The sequence below is a fragment of the Nicotiana tomentosiformis genome, chromosome 2 (genome assembly GCF_000390325.3).
Source record: "Nicotiana tomentosiformis chromosome 2, ASM39032v3, whole genome shotgun sequence".
Lineage (NCBI taxonomy): Eukaryota > Viridiplantae > Streptophyta > Magnoliopsida > Solanales > Solanaceae > Nicotiana > Nicotiana tomentosiformis.
The window spans coordinates 60,943,539-60,959,926 of record NC_090813.1 but is presented as its reverse complement, the minus strand read 5'-3'; positions in this window follow the sequence as shown (position 1 = coordinate 60,959,926).

Genomic DNA, 16,388 nt, shown 5'->3' with positions numbered 1-16,388 from the left:
AACTCATATACAGAGTAGGCCGGATTCCAATCCGCTTCAAGAAATCACCCCCAGAACGGAGCCCGTCGTAGTAAAATCAAACGAGCAAGAATCGGGGATCAGTCCCGAAATTACTAAATTGCTTGATGAACTCACAAAACGAGTCGAAGCCACGACAAGAGAATGGAAACGTACAATGCCAGGGTCGATCAAATCCCGGGGGCTCCACCAATGATAAAAGGGCTTGACTTGAAAAAATTCATACAAAAGCCTTTTTCCTCGAGTGCGGCCCCAAAGCCAATCCCCAAGAAATTTTGTATGCCCGAAATTCCAAAATATAACGGTACGACCGATCCTAACGAACATGTCACCTCATACATGTGTGCCATCAAAGGTAACGACTTGGAGGACGATGAGATCGAATCCGTGTTATTGAAAATTTTTGGGGAGACCCTCTCGAAGGGAGCAATGATCTGGTATCACAATTTACCACCAAATTCCATCGATTCTTTTGCCATGTTAGGAGATTCGTTCGTAAAAGCACATGCTGGTGCCATAAAGGTTGCAACTAGGAAATCAGACCTCTTCAAAGTAAATCAAATAGGTAATGAAATGCTGAGGGAATTCGTATCCCAATTTTAAATGGAACGCATGGAATTGCCACCGGTCACAGACGATTGGGCCGTACAAGCTTTCACCCAAGGGTTGAACGAACTAAGTTCGGCAGCATCACGTCAGCTGAAACAAAATTTGATCGAGTATCCAGCATTAACTTGGGCAGATATATACAACCGATATCAATCGAAAATTAGGGTCGAGGATGATCAGTTGGGAGCTCCGTATGGACCCGTGCATCAGAGCAGGATAGCTACTAAAAGACAAAGGGAGATAGACAGAGAACAAAGGTCGAACAGAGATCGATACCAACCGTACGTCGCAGATTAGATGAACAACGGTTCGGCACGCAATATAGTTCGGAACAATCGAAGGATTGATCAAGGACAAAATTCTCCGGGACTTATGAGCAAGAGCAGATTTGATAAATATTTCGATCCTATAGAAGCACCTCGATTATCAGAGTATAACTTCAGCGTTGATGCATCCGCCATCGTGTCGGCTATCGGACGCATCAGAGACACTAAATGGCCTTGACCCATGCAGACCGATCCTGCCCAAAGGAATCCCAATCAAATGTGCGAATATCATGGCACCCATGGCCACAGAACGGAAGATTGTAGGCAATTAAGAGAGGAAGTAGCCCGCTTATTTAACAAAGAACACCTTCGGGAATTTCTGAGTGATAGGGCGAAGAATCATTTTAAAAATAGGGATTTCGGCAAGCAAAACGAGCAAAAGTAACCGCAATATGTCATTCACATGATCATCAGTGGTGTCGATACCCCTCAGGGACCGGCGCTTAAACGCACTAAAACATCTATTGTGAGGGAAAAACGATCTCGGACTCAAGATTACGCACCCGTAGGGACTTTGTCTATCGACGATGAAGATGCAGAAGAAGTCATCCAACCTCATAACGATGCACTGGTAATATCTGTACTCGGGAATAAAACTAAAATTAAGCGCGTGTTAATCGACCCAGGTAGCTCGGCCAACATCATCAGATGGAAGGTCGTGGAACAGCTCGGTCTGCAGGACCAAATCGTACCCGCGACTTTGGTTCTAAACGGATTCAATATGGCATGTGAAACTACCAAAGGCGAGATAATCCTACCAATAAACATGGCCGGAACCATCCAAGAAACAAAGTTTCACGTGATCGAATGCGATATGAGATACAACGCCATTTTTGGAAGGCCATGGATCCACAACATGAGAGCTGTGCCTTCGACTCTACACCAGGTCCACAAATTTCCAACATCGAGATATGTCAAAATAGTGTACGGAGAACAAACGGCCGCAAAAGAAATGTTCGCCGTCGAGGAAGCGAAATTAATATCCTCGCCTTCGTCGATAAAGGGATCGGGCTCAGAAGGAGAACGGAACACCAAATAGCAATCACAGATGTCGGTTTCGACCCAGCCAGATAACTAGAAGATCGAAAAAGATGAGTATCAGAGGATCCCTCGATCCTTCGTGATCCCCGATGATTCTTACGCCACCAAATCAACAATTGAGGAACTGGAGCAAATCATACTAATTGAACATTGGCCCGAACGAAAGGTATACTTGGAGACGGGGTTGAGCCCCGAACTCAGGAAAAAACTTGTTCAATTTCTTATCGATAACATTGATTGTCTTGCCTGGTCCCATTTAGATATAACAGGGATCCTACCAGATATAACGACACATCGGTTAAGCTTGGACCCTAGGTTCAGACCGGTGAAGCAAAAAAGAAGACCCCAGTCCGAGAAAAAGCACGCATTCATAAAAGACGAGGTAACCAAACTTCCCAAGATAGGGTCCATTCGGGAGGTGAAATATCCCGAATGGTTAGCCAATGTATTTGTAGTGCCTAAAAAAGGGAGCAAACTTAGAATGTGTGTGGATTATAAGGAATTGAACAAAGCATGCCCCAAAGATTCCTTTCCGTTGCCCAATATCGATCGCATGATCGATGCCACGGCCGACCACGAGATCCTCACCTTTCTCGATGCCTATTCCGGGTATAATCAAATCCAGATGAACCTGGAGGACAGGCAAAGACTTCGTTTGTCACCAAATATGGAATATATTGCTATAATGTGATGCCCTTCGGACTAAAAAATGCAGGGGCTACTTACCAACGCCTAGTAAATAAAATGTTCCAAGAACAAATAGGTAAATCAATGGAAGTTTATATTGATGACATGCTAGTTAAATCCCTACGCGCAGAAGACCATTTGACCCATTTGCAGGAAACATTCGAGATTTTGAGGAAATACAACATGACGCTTAACCCCGAAAAATGTGCTTTCGGGGTCGGGTCGGGAAAGTTCCTCAGCTTCATGGTGTCAAATCGGGGAATCGAGATTAACCCCAAAAAAATCAAGGCCATCGAAGACATCGCCATCGTGGACAGCGTGAAAGCTGTACAAAAGCTAAGTAGACGGATTGCAGCCTTAGGCCGATTCATTTCGAGATCATCATATTGAAGTCATAAGTTTTTCTCTCTACTCAAAAAGAAGAACGATTTCGCTTGGACACCGGAATGCCAACAAGCATTAGAGGAACTAAAACGTTATCTATCGAGCCCTCCACTTCTTCACACTCCAAAAACAGATGAAAAACTTTGCTTGTACTTGGCAGTATCAGAAGTCGCCGTAAGCAATGTCCTAGTTCGAGAAGAGCAAGGTATGCAATTTTCCGTTTATTATATAAGTCGGACCTTAGGAGAAGCAGAAACTAGGTATCCACACCTAGAAAAATTGGCGCCTGCACTGATAAGCGCCTCTAGAAAGTTAAGACCATACTTTCAATGTCACCCCATATGCGTATTAACCACCTACCCACTTTGTAATATTTTGCACAAACCTGAACTATCAGGCCGATTGTCCAAATGGGCCGTCAAACTCAGTGGGTACGATATCGAATATCAACCCCGTACGACCATCAAGTCTCAAATTTTAGCAGACTTCGTGGCCGATTTCATGCCAACCCTCGTACTAGAAGTCGAAAAAGAACTCCTGTTGAAATCGAGTACATCATCGGGGGTATGGACCCTTTTTACGGACGGAGCCTCAAACGTAAAAGGGTCCAGACTAGGCATAGTTTTGAAATCGCCCATGGGTAACACTATTAGGCAATCTATTAAAACTACCAAGTTGACTAACAACGAGGCCTAGTATGAAGCCATGATTGCAGGTTTCGAGCTAGCTAGAAACTTGGGAGCAGAAGTCATCGAAGCCAATTGTGACTCTTTGCTGGTGGTGAGTCAAGTAAACAAAACCTTCGAAGTCCGAGAAGGTAGAATGCAAAGGTATTTAGACAAACTACTTGTCACTTTGCACTATTTCAAACAATGGACTATACGGCATGTTCCACGAGAACGGAATAATGAGGCCAATGCACTTGTGAATTTGGGATCGTCGGTCGAGGTAGATGACTTGAGCTCGGGGATTGTCATTCAACTTTCTGGATCGGTAATCAAAGACGGTCATGCCGAGATAAATTCTACAAGATTAACCTGGGATTGGAGAAACAAGTATATTGAATACTTAATGAGAGGAAAACTCCCATCGGACCCTAAAGATTCCAGGGCCCTACGGACTAGAGCAGCTCGATTCACGTTGGCTTCCGACGGAAAGCTATATCGAAGGACATTCGATGGGCCATTGGCAGTATGCTTTGGCCCAGGAGATACCGATTACATCCTACGGGAAGTGCACGAGGGCACTTGCGGGAATCACTCCGGTGCCGATACGTTAGTTCAAAAAATAATCAGAGCAGGGTATTATTGGGTCAATATGGACAAAGATGCGAAGGAATTTGTTCGAAAATGTGACAAATGTCAAAGATTTGCGCCAATGATCAATCAACCCAGAGAAAAAAATTTACTCAGTCCTATCCCCATGGCTGTTCATGAAATGGGGAATGGATATCGTCGGCCCTCTGCCATCGACCCCAGGTAAAGCCAAATTCATTTTATTTATGACTAACTATTTTTCTAAAAGGTTTGAAGCGCAGGCGTTCGAGAAAGTAAGAGAGAAAGAAGTTATAGACTTTATTTGGGATCACATCGTATGCTGATTTGGGATACCCGCCGAAATAGTATGCGACAATGGGAAGCAATTCTTTGGCAGCAAAGTAACAAAATTCTTCGAAGATTACAAAATAAGAAGGATACTATCAACACCATACCATCCCAGTGGGAACGGACATGCCGATTCAAAGAACAAAACTATAATTCAAAACCTAAAGAAGAGGTTGAACGATGCTAAAGGAAAATGGAGGGAAATCCTGCCCGAAGTCCTTTGGGCATATCTTACGACATCGAAATCCAGTACGAGGGCGACCATATTCTCCTTAGTATATGGGTCCGAAGCGTTAATACCAGTCAAAGTCGGTGAACCCAGTACCAGATTTCGGTTCACGATGGAAGAATCAAATAACGAGGCTATGAATACCAGCCTCGAATTATCGGACGAAAGACGAGAAGCTGCTCTCGTCCAATTGGCCGCCCAAAAGCAGCGAATTGAAAGATATTATAATCGAAGAACCAAGCTCCACCATTTCAAGCCCGGGGACTTAGTGTTAAGTAAAGTCACCATCAATACCCGAAATCCGAATGAAAGAAAACTAGGACCAAATTGGGAAGGACCATATCAGGTGCTCGAGAACGTCAGAAAGGGATCGTACATGCTCGGCATTATAAACGGCAAACAGTTATCAAGCATCTGGAATGTATCACATCTAAAACGGTACTACTGCTAAGGTACGACCTTTCCATATTCATTTACATTTCGAAACTGACCCCTGCAGAAGTCCGAACAAGCGCTAAGATGAATCTTTCGCTTAAAAGAATGCGTTGCACTCTTTTTCCCTTAGACCGGTTTTATCTCAAATAGATTTTTTGGCAAGGTTTTAAATGAGGCAACCATTGATCGTGCTGCACTTACAACAATATCCGAGGCCTCTTTACAATCGACCTCGAATACTGGGGGGGCAGAAGGCCCTCAAATACATCGAGTTCAGATGCAAGAAAGTTATTTCGCAACAACAGGGTTCCCATAGGAAAAAATGTAAGAGCCAAATGGTCGAAACGAACCATGCTCATGTAGGTTAGCCCGAACCCAGGCACAAAACGTGAATACATGGATAATGACTTGCAAAGAAAGTCCTCCCTCTTTACCAGCGTCCAAAAAAATTCTTCTATTTTTGAGATTTATTGCACAATCAGAATCTAGACAAATTCGATGACTAATAAGCCTACGGGCTACTTTGATTTCGAGTTCGAGCAAGCACTCACTCAACCATTACGTCTACGGGCTACATTACTTCGAGTTCGAAACATTCACTCGACTAATAAGCCTACGGGCTACTTTGATTTTGAGTTCGATCAAGCACTCACTCGACCATTACGCCTACGGGCTACATTACGTCGAGTTCTAAACATTCACTCGACTAATAAGCCTACGGGCTACTTTAATTTCGAGTTCGAGCAAGCACTCACTCGACCATTACGCCAACGAGCTACATTACTTCAAGTTTGAAATATTCACTCGACTAATAAGCCTACGAGCTACTTTGATTTCGAGTTCGAGCAAGCAATCACTCGACCATTACGCTTACGGGCTACATTACGTCGAGTTCTAAACATTCACTCGACTAATAAGCCTACGGGCTACTTTGATTTCGAGTTCGAGCAAGCACTCACTCGACCATTACGCCAACAAGCTACATTACTTCGAGTTCGAAACATTCACTCGACAATAAGCCTACGGGCTACTTTGATTTTGAGTTCGAGCAAGCACTCACTCGACCATTACGCCTACAGGCTACATTACTTCGAGTTCGAAACATTCACTCGACTAATAAGCCTACGGGATACTTTGATTTCGAGTTCGAGCAAGCACTCACTCAACCATTACGCCTACGGGCTACATTACTTCTAGTTCGAAACATTCGCTCAACCATTATGCCTACGGGCTATATTACGTTGAGTTCGAATCATTCACTTGACGGTTAATAAGCCTATAAGCTGCTTTTATTTTTGAGCGAGCACTCACTCGACCATCATGCTTACGGGCTATATTTCTTCGAGTTCGAATCATTGACTCAACTAGCAAGCCTAAGGGCTACATCACTTCAAGTCTGAAAAAACAATCAATCGATCATAGAGATTACGAAGTCAAAATTTGATTAAAGTCTTCAAAAAATGAGTCGACCAATTTGTATATATACAGAATTGTCTACATGATATACAAAAAATTAATTAAGAACTAAGCTTCCTGGTCATCCTCAGGGGCATTCGTTTCTCTGTCGGGCTCTTCCCCGTCCTCGGATCCGCTCTTGCTACTGCCATCATCATCATCATCATCAGAAGCCAAGGCTTCAGCTTCAGCTTCGAGCTCTTTAGCCCTTTTTATCTCATCGGTAAGATCGAAACCTCGAGCGTGTATCTCCTCGAGGGTCTCCATCCGAGACCTACATTTAGCAAGTTCGGAAACCCAATGAGGTCGAGTGTCGGCAGTATCCGCCGCCTCCTGTGCCTCCATCTGAGCAGCCTCGGCATCGGCCCGATACACAGCAATGGACTTATCCGCCATGACTTTCGAAGACTCAACCTCCGCCTTGACCTCAGCAAGACGTGTTTCAAGCTCCTCGATCCTCTTAGCCTGAGCCGACCCCTTTTTCTTGACTCTTCAAAGCTGAACATCAGCCGATAGTAATTTGGTCAAAATGGTTTCCTTCTCCGCAGCCAGGCGGTCGATAGTCTCCTTCCACCGATTATATTCAGCTTTGATTTGATCAACTTCTTCCCGAAGTAACCCGATCTTTTCAACCTTTTGCTGCAGATGAGACAACGAAGGGTTAGCTTTCACAGTTGAGTCAAACCCATACTTTAACAGAACGAGGCTCACCTGCTTATCAAGTTCGGCCCCTTCCGCTTGGAGGTCCTTTATAGCCTCGTCCTTTTGGCTGCAAAGAAGCCGCAGGGCGTCTCTCTCACCCGAGACCTTCTGAAGCTCGGCCTCACACTGACTAAGATCGACTCGAAACCTACAAATGGCCTGCACAGTAGGGAAAAAACACAAGTCAAGTATGGAAAAGAACAAAGAAACCAAGTGTAGAAAAATCATTACCCGAGTAATGAAACGTTGGGCCTCCTCTAGCAGAAGAGAAGTGTCACCAATATCGGAAGGATCATCGACTCCAGTGAAGCAATCCCGAAAAGGGTCCCCTACACTAGAGCCTCCGTCTATATCGGGGATCTTCAATTCTCGAGCTTCCTTTAACACCTCCTCGGAAAAGGTTGGAAGAGAAGGCGAATGACCCGCTATCATAGCCCTGAGCAAATCACTCGGGGTGCCCCGATCAAGCCTCGGGATTTCAGGACCGACCCCGGCCGGTACAACCGCCATCGGCTCAGGAGCTCTAGCAACCTCGATAGCTTTCGCAGATCGGATCACCAAAGCCGAGGCGTTATCTTCTTCTTCTTCTTCTTCTTCTCTCAGTCGTTGGAACGAGTCAATCGGAAGGGCAATTGCCTTCTTCCTCACCCTCCGAGTTTTGGGCTTGGGGTCCTCTGACCGAGAGGCAGCTCTTCGCTTCTTATCTTTCCCTGGTTTCGGGACCAGGGACTTGGTTTCTTCTTCACCGCTCGAAGGCCTCAAAGCGGCATCCTTGGTTACACCTTCATAAAAGGAAATCAATAACAAATAGAACACAAAGAATACTTCGAAGGAAACAAGAAGCAAAAACTTACCTTGGTTCTTGGCCTCCTATCTACCTTTAGCCAAATCGCGCCAAGCGCGTTCGGCATAAGAGGAAGTCGAGGCTAACTTCTGAACCCAATCCTCGAGGTCAGGTACCGCTTGTGGCATCCAAGGGGCAGCTGAATATCAGAGAAAGACATCAGAAAAAATCGGGAAAAGACACGAAAAACAAACAAGAAACACTTACGGTCAAAATTCCATTCCTCGAGGAACGACATCTTCTCTTCCGGAATAAGGTCACGGGTCCTCACCCGAATATAACGACCCATCCAACCCCGATCCTTATCTTCGTCGATGCTCGACATCAAAGCCTTCGATGCCCGACGGTGAAGTTTGATTAGCCCTCGAAAGATTTCAGGCCGATACAATCGTATGAGATGATTCAGAGAAAGATCCACCCCCCCGGATTTGATAGAGAATAAGCGAAGTAAGATCACTATACGCCATAGAGAGGGATGAATTTGACCAAGGGTGATCTGATATCTTTTGCAAAAATCAATGATCACCAGGTCGACGGGTCCCAACGTGAAGGGATAAGTGTAAACACTTAAAAACCCCTCCACATGAGTGATGGCGTTCTCTTCGTGGGATGGAATCTGCAACACAACCTCGGGGCCCCAGTTGTAGTCTTTTCTGACAGCCTCGAGATGACCCTCCGTTATAGAGCACATGTACATCGACACGTGCTCGTATCAACCCGGAATAGATGAAGGATTCTCAACCTTAAAATAGATCTTCAGAGTGCACGGGCCGGGAACATAGTCGTGAATGGACGGCTCCACCGGTGCCTTGTCGCCGGACGGCCGTGAAGAAGAAGTTTTCTCCTTCTGAAGTACAGTTTTCGAAGTTTTAGCCATTGATATGAGAGGAAGAAAGGCAAAGGAAAGTAAAAATATTTGGCGGCACCTGAAACTCTAGTGTAGATGGCTCTAAGGCAACGAAATAGAGGGAAAAGATAAAGAGAATTTGGAAGAGTGAAGGCGTAAAAGTGGTAAAAGTTAGAAGGAAGGGTTATTTATAGGCTTGCATCACGCCGATTCAAAATCAGAAATGGCCGCCCATCATCTGACAAGCATTAAATTCCCTGAAAGGCTAAATCGATGGGACAATTATCACATACGTCATAATCGGTCCCTGATAAAACATCAGCTTGTTGTCCGATCGAACCGTCGAAGACCATGTCGATTTTCACCATATTCTTTATGAGAATCGAGGGGACTATCTGTATATGGTCAAAATAGATTTCGGTTTTTCTACATTCGATCGAGATCGAGTGGCAAGAAACCGGAGTAGGATTTTGGCAATAAGCTCCGATGACGGTATAAACGAGCCTCGAGTCCGAAGGCTGCTCGAGGAGTCGACTCGATAATCTTATCGAGCCCGAGGCATTGCTTCGAGGTCCGAAGTGCATCGCGCCCACCCCGAAGGTAGAACTCAAGCCATGACCGAAGGGCCGACCCAGTGATGGGTTCGAGCCAGTATCAAGTTCGAGCTAGTATCGAGCTCACACACAAGAGCCGTTACAACCGCACCAAGAGAGAGTATCTTTGCGGGAATCGAGGAAGAGACAAATCATCATGGGTTCTCCACTATATGCTTTATTTTATTATTTTTGTTATAAATAATGTAATGACCCTCTATTATAAAAGGGGGATCCTTGTAAACACTGGGCACATTGGATAGATTGAAAAAGAACAAACCTTTTCTTATAGACAAAGATATCTCCTTGTGCCTGTCTTACTTCGTTCTATTCATTTTTTCTGTTCATCATTCTCATTCTCATAGTCAAAATACTTGTATTGTTATCTTTGTATCAAAGGATATTACATATTCTTAGAACCATACATAAATTTAACATTATCCGATTTTTCGGATAAACACTTTCATTTTTAAATAAAAATCTTATATTGTACTTTTTTTATCATTCAAGAGTCGATACTAATATTTTGTTAAGAAAAATTAACTATAAAAACAACATTATAAATTGAAAAATTGGGCCTCAAAAGCTGGGGCCTAAAGTCTTTGCTTTATTGGGTTGAACCCCCAGCCGACCCTGCTAACCTCTTGACACCAGCTATATACTTCAAGATAGGAAGGAGTCATCTCATTTTGATATTGTTGTTTTTATACTAAAGTATGGACGTTCACTTTTCTTTCTAGAGCGGTTGAGTTTTTCACTGTCATTAGTACAGTTTAAAACGAATCAAAGAAAAGCATAGAAATAATTAACAAGAGCTAAAAGTAAGAAAAGAACATAAAAGGGTGCATCTGAACCAACTATCACCGGTAAGTTGCGCCAAATCAACATCAAATTTAAAATAAATTGCAAAACTAAGTAAGTCAACCACTATTTGCTATGGCCAACACAATTTTCGAACATTCAATTTGTTCAGTTGGGAAATATAGCGGAAAATTAAAATCACCAGCAATAATTACACAAAGATCCACTTGTTTTAAGACATCACAAAACCATATCAAATTACTATAGTAAGTGATGTGCTTTAATCATGTGCTCGTGTTGCTTGGATTTACTATCCATTTGTCGCTAGCCAAATGATAATAAACTGGACAGGACATAATGGAATAGCAAAATATCACTTGTTGTGGGGTCCTATAACCCCCTGCATTAAGGGGTCCTATAACCCGAGAATGAACCTAAATGTGGTATTTTTAAACTCAAAAGATCGAAATAAGTAAAAAAAATTTAGTGACCAAACTATATATAGCGCCCTTTTAAAGGGCGCTATACTTTAACGTCTGTTTTGGACGTTAAGGTATAGCGCCCTTTAAAAGGACGCTATATATGAAGCTGATTAGACGTCTATGCATAGCGCGGTTTACTAAGGCGCTATATATATAGCGCCTTAATAAACCGCGCTATACATATTCAAATACTCGTCCCCTTCCCTTCCCCCACGTTCAAAACAGATTGCAAACTCCTCCCCCCTCCCCTCCAATTTTTAATTGAGTCCAGCAGTCCCCCCATTGACGAGCCAAAAAACCTCGAGTGGACCCCACCCGTCCCACACAAAGTAAAGATTCTTGGTCCCACATCCTAGCTAAGCCTTCTCTTGTTGTAGGTTGCTCGTTTCGGATTCAAATCTTCAACTTTCCAAAACACATAAATCGAGGTATTCCGATTTAGTTTTTGTTGAAACTCGTATAAAAAATGCATATTAGTTGTTTTAAATGTGTTCTATGTTGTTTTATATTTTTTTTGCGATTAAACTGATATGTTATTTTTATCCGGACTAAGATATTAGTGTGCTAAAAATATGTGTAAAATTTCAGAAATCATTATTATTTGTTCAAAAAAATGTTAATAAGTTACTTTTTACTGTTGTATATGTATTTTCGTGAATATTTTGTGATTAAATGTATTTGTTATTTTTATCTGGTTTAGATTATTTATTTGCTTAAAAACTAGTAATATAGTGCCCTTTTAGCGTAGTAAAATGTAGTGTCTTTTAGTGTAGTATCCCTGTAGTTATTGAAATTAATTATTTAAGTATCTCTTATACCCAAAAATACGTCAAAATAACTGATAGATCAAACACAAACTCTGTCCAATTTTAGTCAACGATCGTAAAAAATAACATGAGAAAACAACAATATTTTTCGGATATCTTGGTACTACTGGGTCTCAAATATCGAGCTTGCAACCCATATGTGAATACTTAATAATTAAATCTTGTATAATTATAAAAATTAATTATTTAATTTTCAAACAAATATATAAAATTATAAAACTAACATGTAAAATAATAAAACTAACACATACAAGAATTCCATATATCTTGGTGCTACTGGGTCTCAAATATCGAGCATGGAACCCATATGTGAATACTTAATAATTAAATTTTGTATAATTATAGAAATTAATTATTTAATTTACAAACAAACATATAAAATTATAAAACTAACATGTAAAATAATAAAACTAACACATATAAGAATTCTGGATATCTTGGTGCTACTGGGCCTCAAATGAAGAGCCTGAAACCCATATGTGAATACTTAATAATTAAATATTATATAATTATAGAAATTAATTATTTAATTTACAAACAAACATATAAAATTATAAAACTAACATGTAATTAATGTTATTTAATTTACAATAGACGACATGGAGGTTCCGCCTATACATCCTAGACCTTCTAGCGATGAGCTACTGTCGTTACAGGGCGATCATAGGTCCTCCCATATGGGAGGGAGAGTTACTGGCCCAGACTCTCCGCGTCAGGAGAGTGGACGACATGTGGGACTTTCTGAAGGGCAAAGTTCTCCATCCCCATGTAGTCAGACGCCTGCAGGATATGGGTTTCTATAGGATTTTGGAGATCGGGCGGCTGCAGCTCGATTGGTCTTTGATCACGGCCCTGATAGAGCGGTGGCGACCGGAGACACACACATTCCACTTGCCATTGGCGAGGCCACCATCACACTGCACGACATGGAGGTTATATATGGGCTGCCCGTTGATGGACACCCCATTGCTCTATCGCAGGCCATGAGAGAGCTGACAGGTGGGCAGTACCTGGACATGCTGCAACAGCTCACTGGTATCCGGCCACAAGAGGAGACTGCACTGGCTGGGTCCAGTCGTCTGCAGCTGACGACTATCCAAGACCATCTGGAGGTATTGCACCGTGACATCACAGGCGATACACCGGAGCTGCATATCCACCGGTACACGAGGTTGTTGCTGCTCCTTATGTTTGGAGGGGTCTTGTTCCCGAATACTTCGGGGAACCTAGTCAGCTTGAGATTTCTTCATCATCTTGAGCGGCTAGATGATTTACCCAGTACAGCTTGGGTGCTGCTGTTCTCGCCTACTTGTACATGAAGATGTGCCGGGCGACCATGGACACCCAGCGTGACGTTGCTGGATTTTTGCCGTTGCTACAGATGAAAGCATATTCGAATACTCTATTCATTATAACACACCAGTAAAAATATATCTTAAATTTTACGTCCACTTTGTATGTTAGGTTTGAGCCTGGGAGCAGTTCATGCAGTTGCAGCCACCTCTACGACCATTAGCTCTGGGTGTACCACTTCCGTTTCTCCCTCTAGCTAGGAGGTGGGTTCTCCGGCGGGGATATGGATGAGAGTACGAGGCTCGACATAATCTCCCCTTGTGCACAGATTTGTTGGATTTGCTGGAGGACGCACAAGTAAATGTATACCTAAGTTTACTTGGCCTGGCTTCACATGTGTTACGTTTACTCACGTTTTCTGTTATTACTTAATAGTTCATCTGGATGCCATACAGCGACACGCTGATAGCTAGCTTGCCCGATTATTGCTCGGTCAGCCGACTTATTTGGAGCTCTTCCGTCCCATTGATGTGCCTTGATATTGTGGAGCATCATGCCACCGAGCGGGTACTTTGCAAGTTTGGCCGTTCGCAGCTTGTACCGCTATCGCCCACCTGGCAAACCACACATTTCTAGCGGGATGATCATTCCAGGGTGGATCAGGCATATGTGGCATGGCTAGAGGTGCAGATCGATACTTAGGACCGGTGACTTGACCTGAGCATGATTATATGGGCTGGTACCGCAGCGTTACCCGACTTTTCGTCGGGAATCTCATTCATCGCGGTGGCGGTCGGTACGTTCCACACACTGGGAGGCACGAGGCACTGGTATGTTATTTGGTATTCTTACTTATAACTGTAACCTAGCGTTCCGTTATTTATATTTTACATGTTGTGCAGGCTATTGGCCTACATTTGTTCCACCAGTTGGGACTGCAGATGCAGCAGCTTGCCGGCGAGGGAGCGACCACTTTGCATGAGTATGGTCGGCAGGTTAAAGAGTTGGCTGCCCTGACACTGCGGCAAGCCCGAGAGGATGAGCGCTTAGGACACGACCCTACTTATGTAGAGCCAGAGCATTACCATTGAGGTAGGGCTGTCCCACGAAGTCGGGCGGTCCCACGAGGTAAGGCTGTCCCACGAGGTAGGGCTATCCTATTAGGCAGGGCTGTCCCACGGGGTCGTGGGGGCAGGCGAGGAGGTGGTCCCCAGCAAGGGGTCGTTGAGGCACCTGTTAAGCCGGGTGACTTCCATGAGCTAGACTACCATCACAGCAGCATGTCGTCATACAACCTTCAGCGTCAGCTCACTCCAGGGTCTTCGCAGGTGACCCCGTCAGATCCATTGTTGATCACGGGTACGAGCATTACACGGGATGATTGGGATCAGTACTTTCCAAGCCCATCGACCGCTGCTGATGATCGGCCGACCCGAGATGTGGATAGTGGGCGCCGGTTGAGTTATGGCTCCTCATCGAGGGTTCTGGGGATCTTTCACAGGCGCAGGTATGTTTGTATTACTATTAAATTTAAATTTGTTTTTATCTCATTGATTAGCCATAAATATCTTAATGTTTTTCTTATTAAGGCTTCATCCTCGCCCGTCACGGAGGTCACTTTGTGCGATGCTGACCTGGCTGCGACGGATGATTATATTCAGGAGTCCGATGAGACCATGGTAAGACAATTTAAATTTTTGTGATTTACGTACATTACTAATATATATTTTCATATACCGAGCTAATTTATTCTTATGTAGGTTACTGCTGGACCGATGACCCCTTCTACAGAGACTGCCAGCACTACTGACGATCATGTTGCAGCGCATCCGGCGATAAAGAGGCGACGTGATGAGGATGATCTTGATATTGTAGCTGGGCGGGATGGTATGCGCCTTAGGCCAGCGGTTGCATTGAAGCACATAGGCTGTGGGACGCATTGATTATTTTTTTGTAGTTTATGTAAATATTATTTTATGTAAATAATAGCAATAATTTTTATTGTTTACATTATATGCACATTATGTTTTTATTTTTCCGGTTCTTCGTTATTTTAATACTACAACACAAATACAAACATAACAACTTAACATAATTTAAATTCAGTACAACTAATAAAAATACATGACACGGAAAGCATAAAGATAAAATACTATATTCAACACATACATGTCATTGTTTAGTCACTACCGCCTAGTATTCTTTGCCCCAACCACTTTAATTTCTCTTCCATCCTATTTTTTTCTTCTTTCGCCTCTTTTAGTTTCTCCTGCAATGCTGCAATTTCTCGTTTCATTTCAGACTCACTGCATTGGTATTCACAGTACATATCCCAAATATACTGCAAAGTTCGTTTGTAGCATTCCTGCTTAATGGGTTCATCAAGCCAAACCTCAAAATTGCAATAATTTACGTCATTGACTCCAAACATGTTTATACACATCCAGTATCTGCACCCAACATGACCATCGGACCAACAATCCTTCACCATACAGCGTTTGCCATAATAGCACATTGGTACATAATTGCGTCCAGACATTTGTTAATGCAAAAAACAAAAACCCTGCTTTTATGGAAAGTTTTGCTATTTGTTTTGGTTAAGCGCAGATAATAAGTAAAATGCGCTAGTTATTTATAGGCAAGGAAACACACATAACGTAGTATTTAACCGCGCTATGCTTCACGTGTTAAAGATTCTTTCGGGTACAACACAACTTTTGCAGGCGGTCAGCTTTTCAGGTCGACAAGACAACACATATAACATAGTATTTAACCGCGCTATGCTTCGCGTGTTAAAGATTCTTTCGGGTACAATACAACTTTTGCAGGCGGGCAGCTTTTCAGGTCGACAAGACAACACACATAACGTAGTATTTAACCGCGCTAGTATATATATATATATATATATATATATATATATATATATATATATATATACACACACACACACACACACACATACATATTCACATAATTATCAAACATCTTCCTTCCCCGACAGTGTAGGTTAAATATCAATAAGATTTAACTACAATGGAAACATGATTTTATTTGATACATTTTGCAACATAAACAAATACATACACTAATTACAACCATATTATGGAAACAAAACACTACGTATATCCTTGATAGTTGGGCACATTAGATGAACTTCTACCAGGAGCTGGATTACTACCGCCACCCAAAATAGCTGAAGGACATTTTCGAC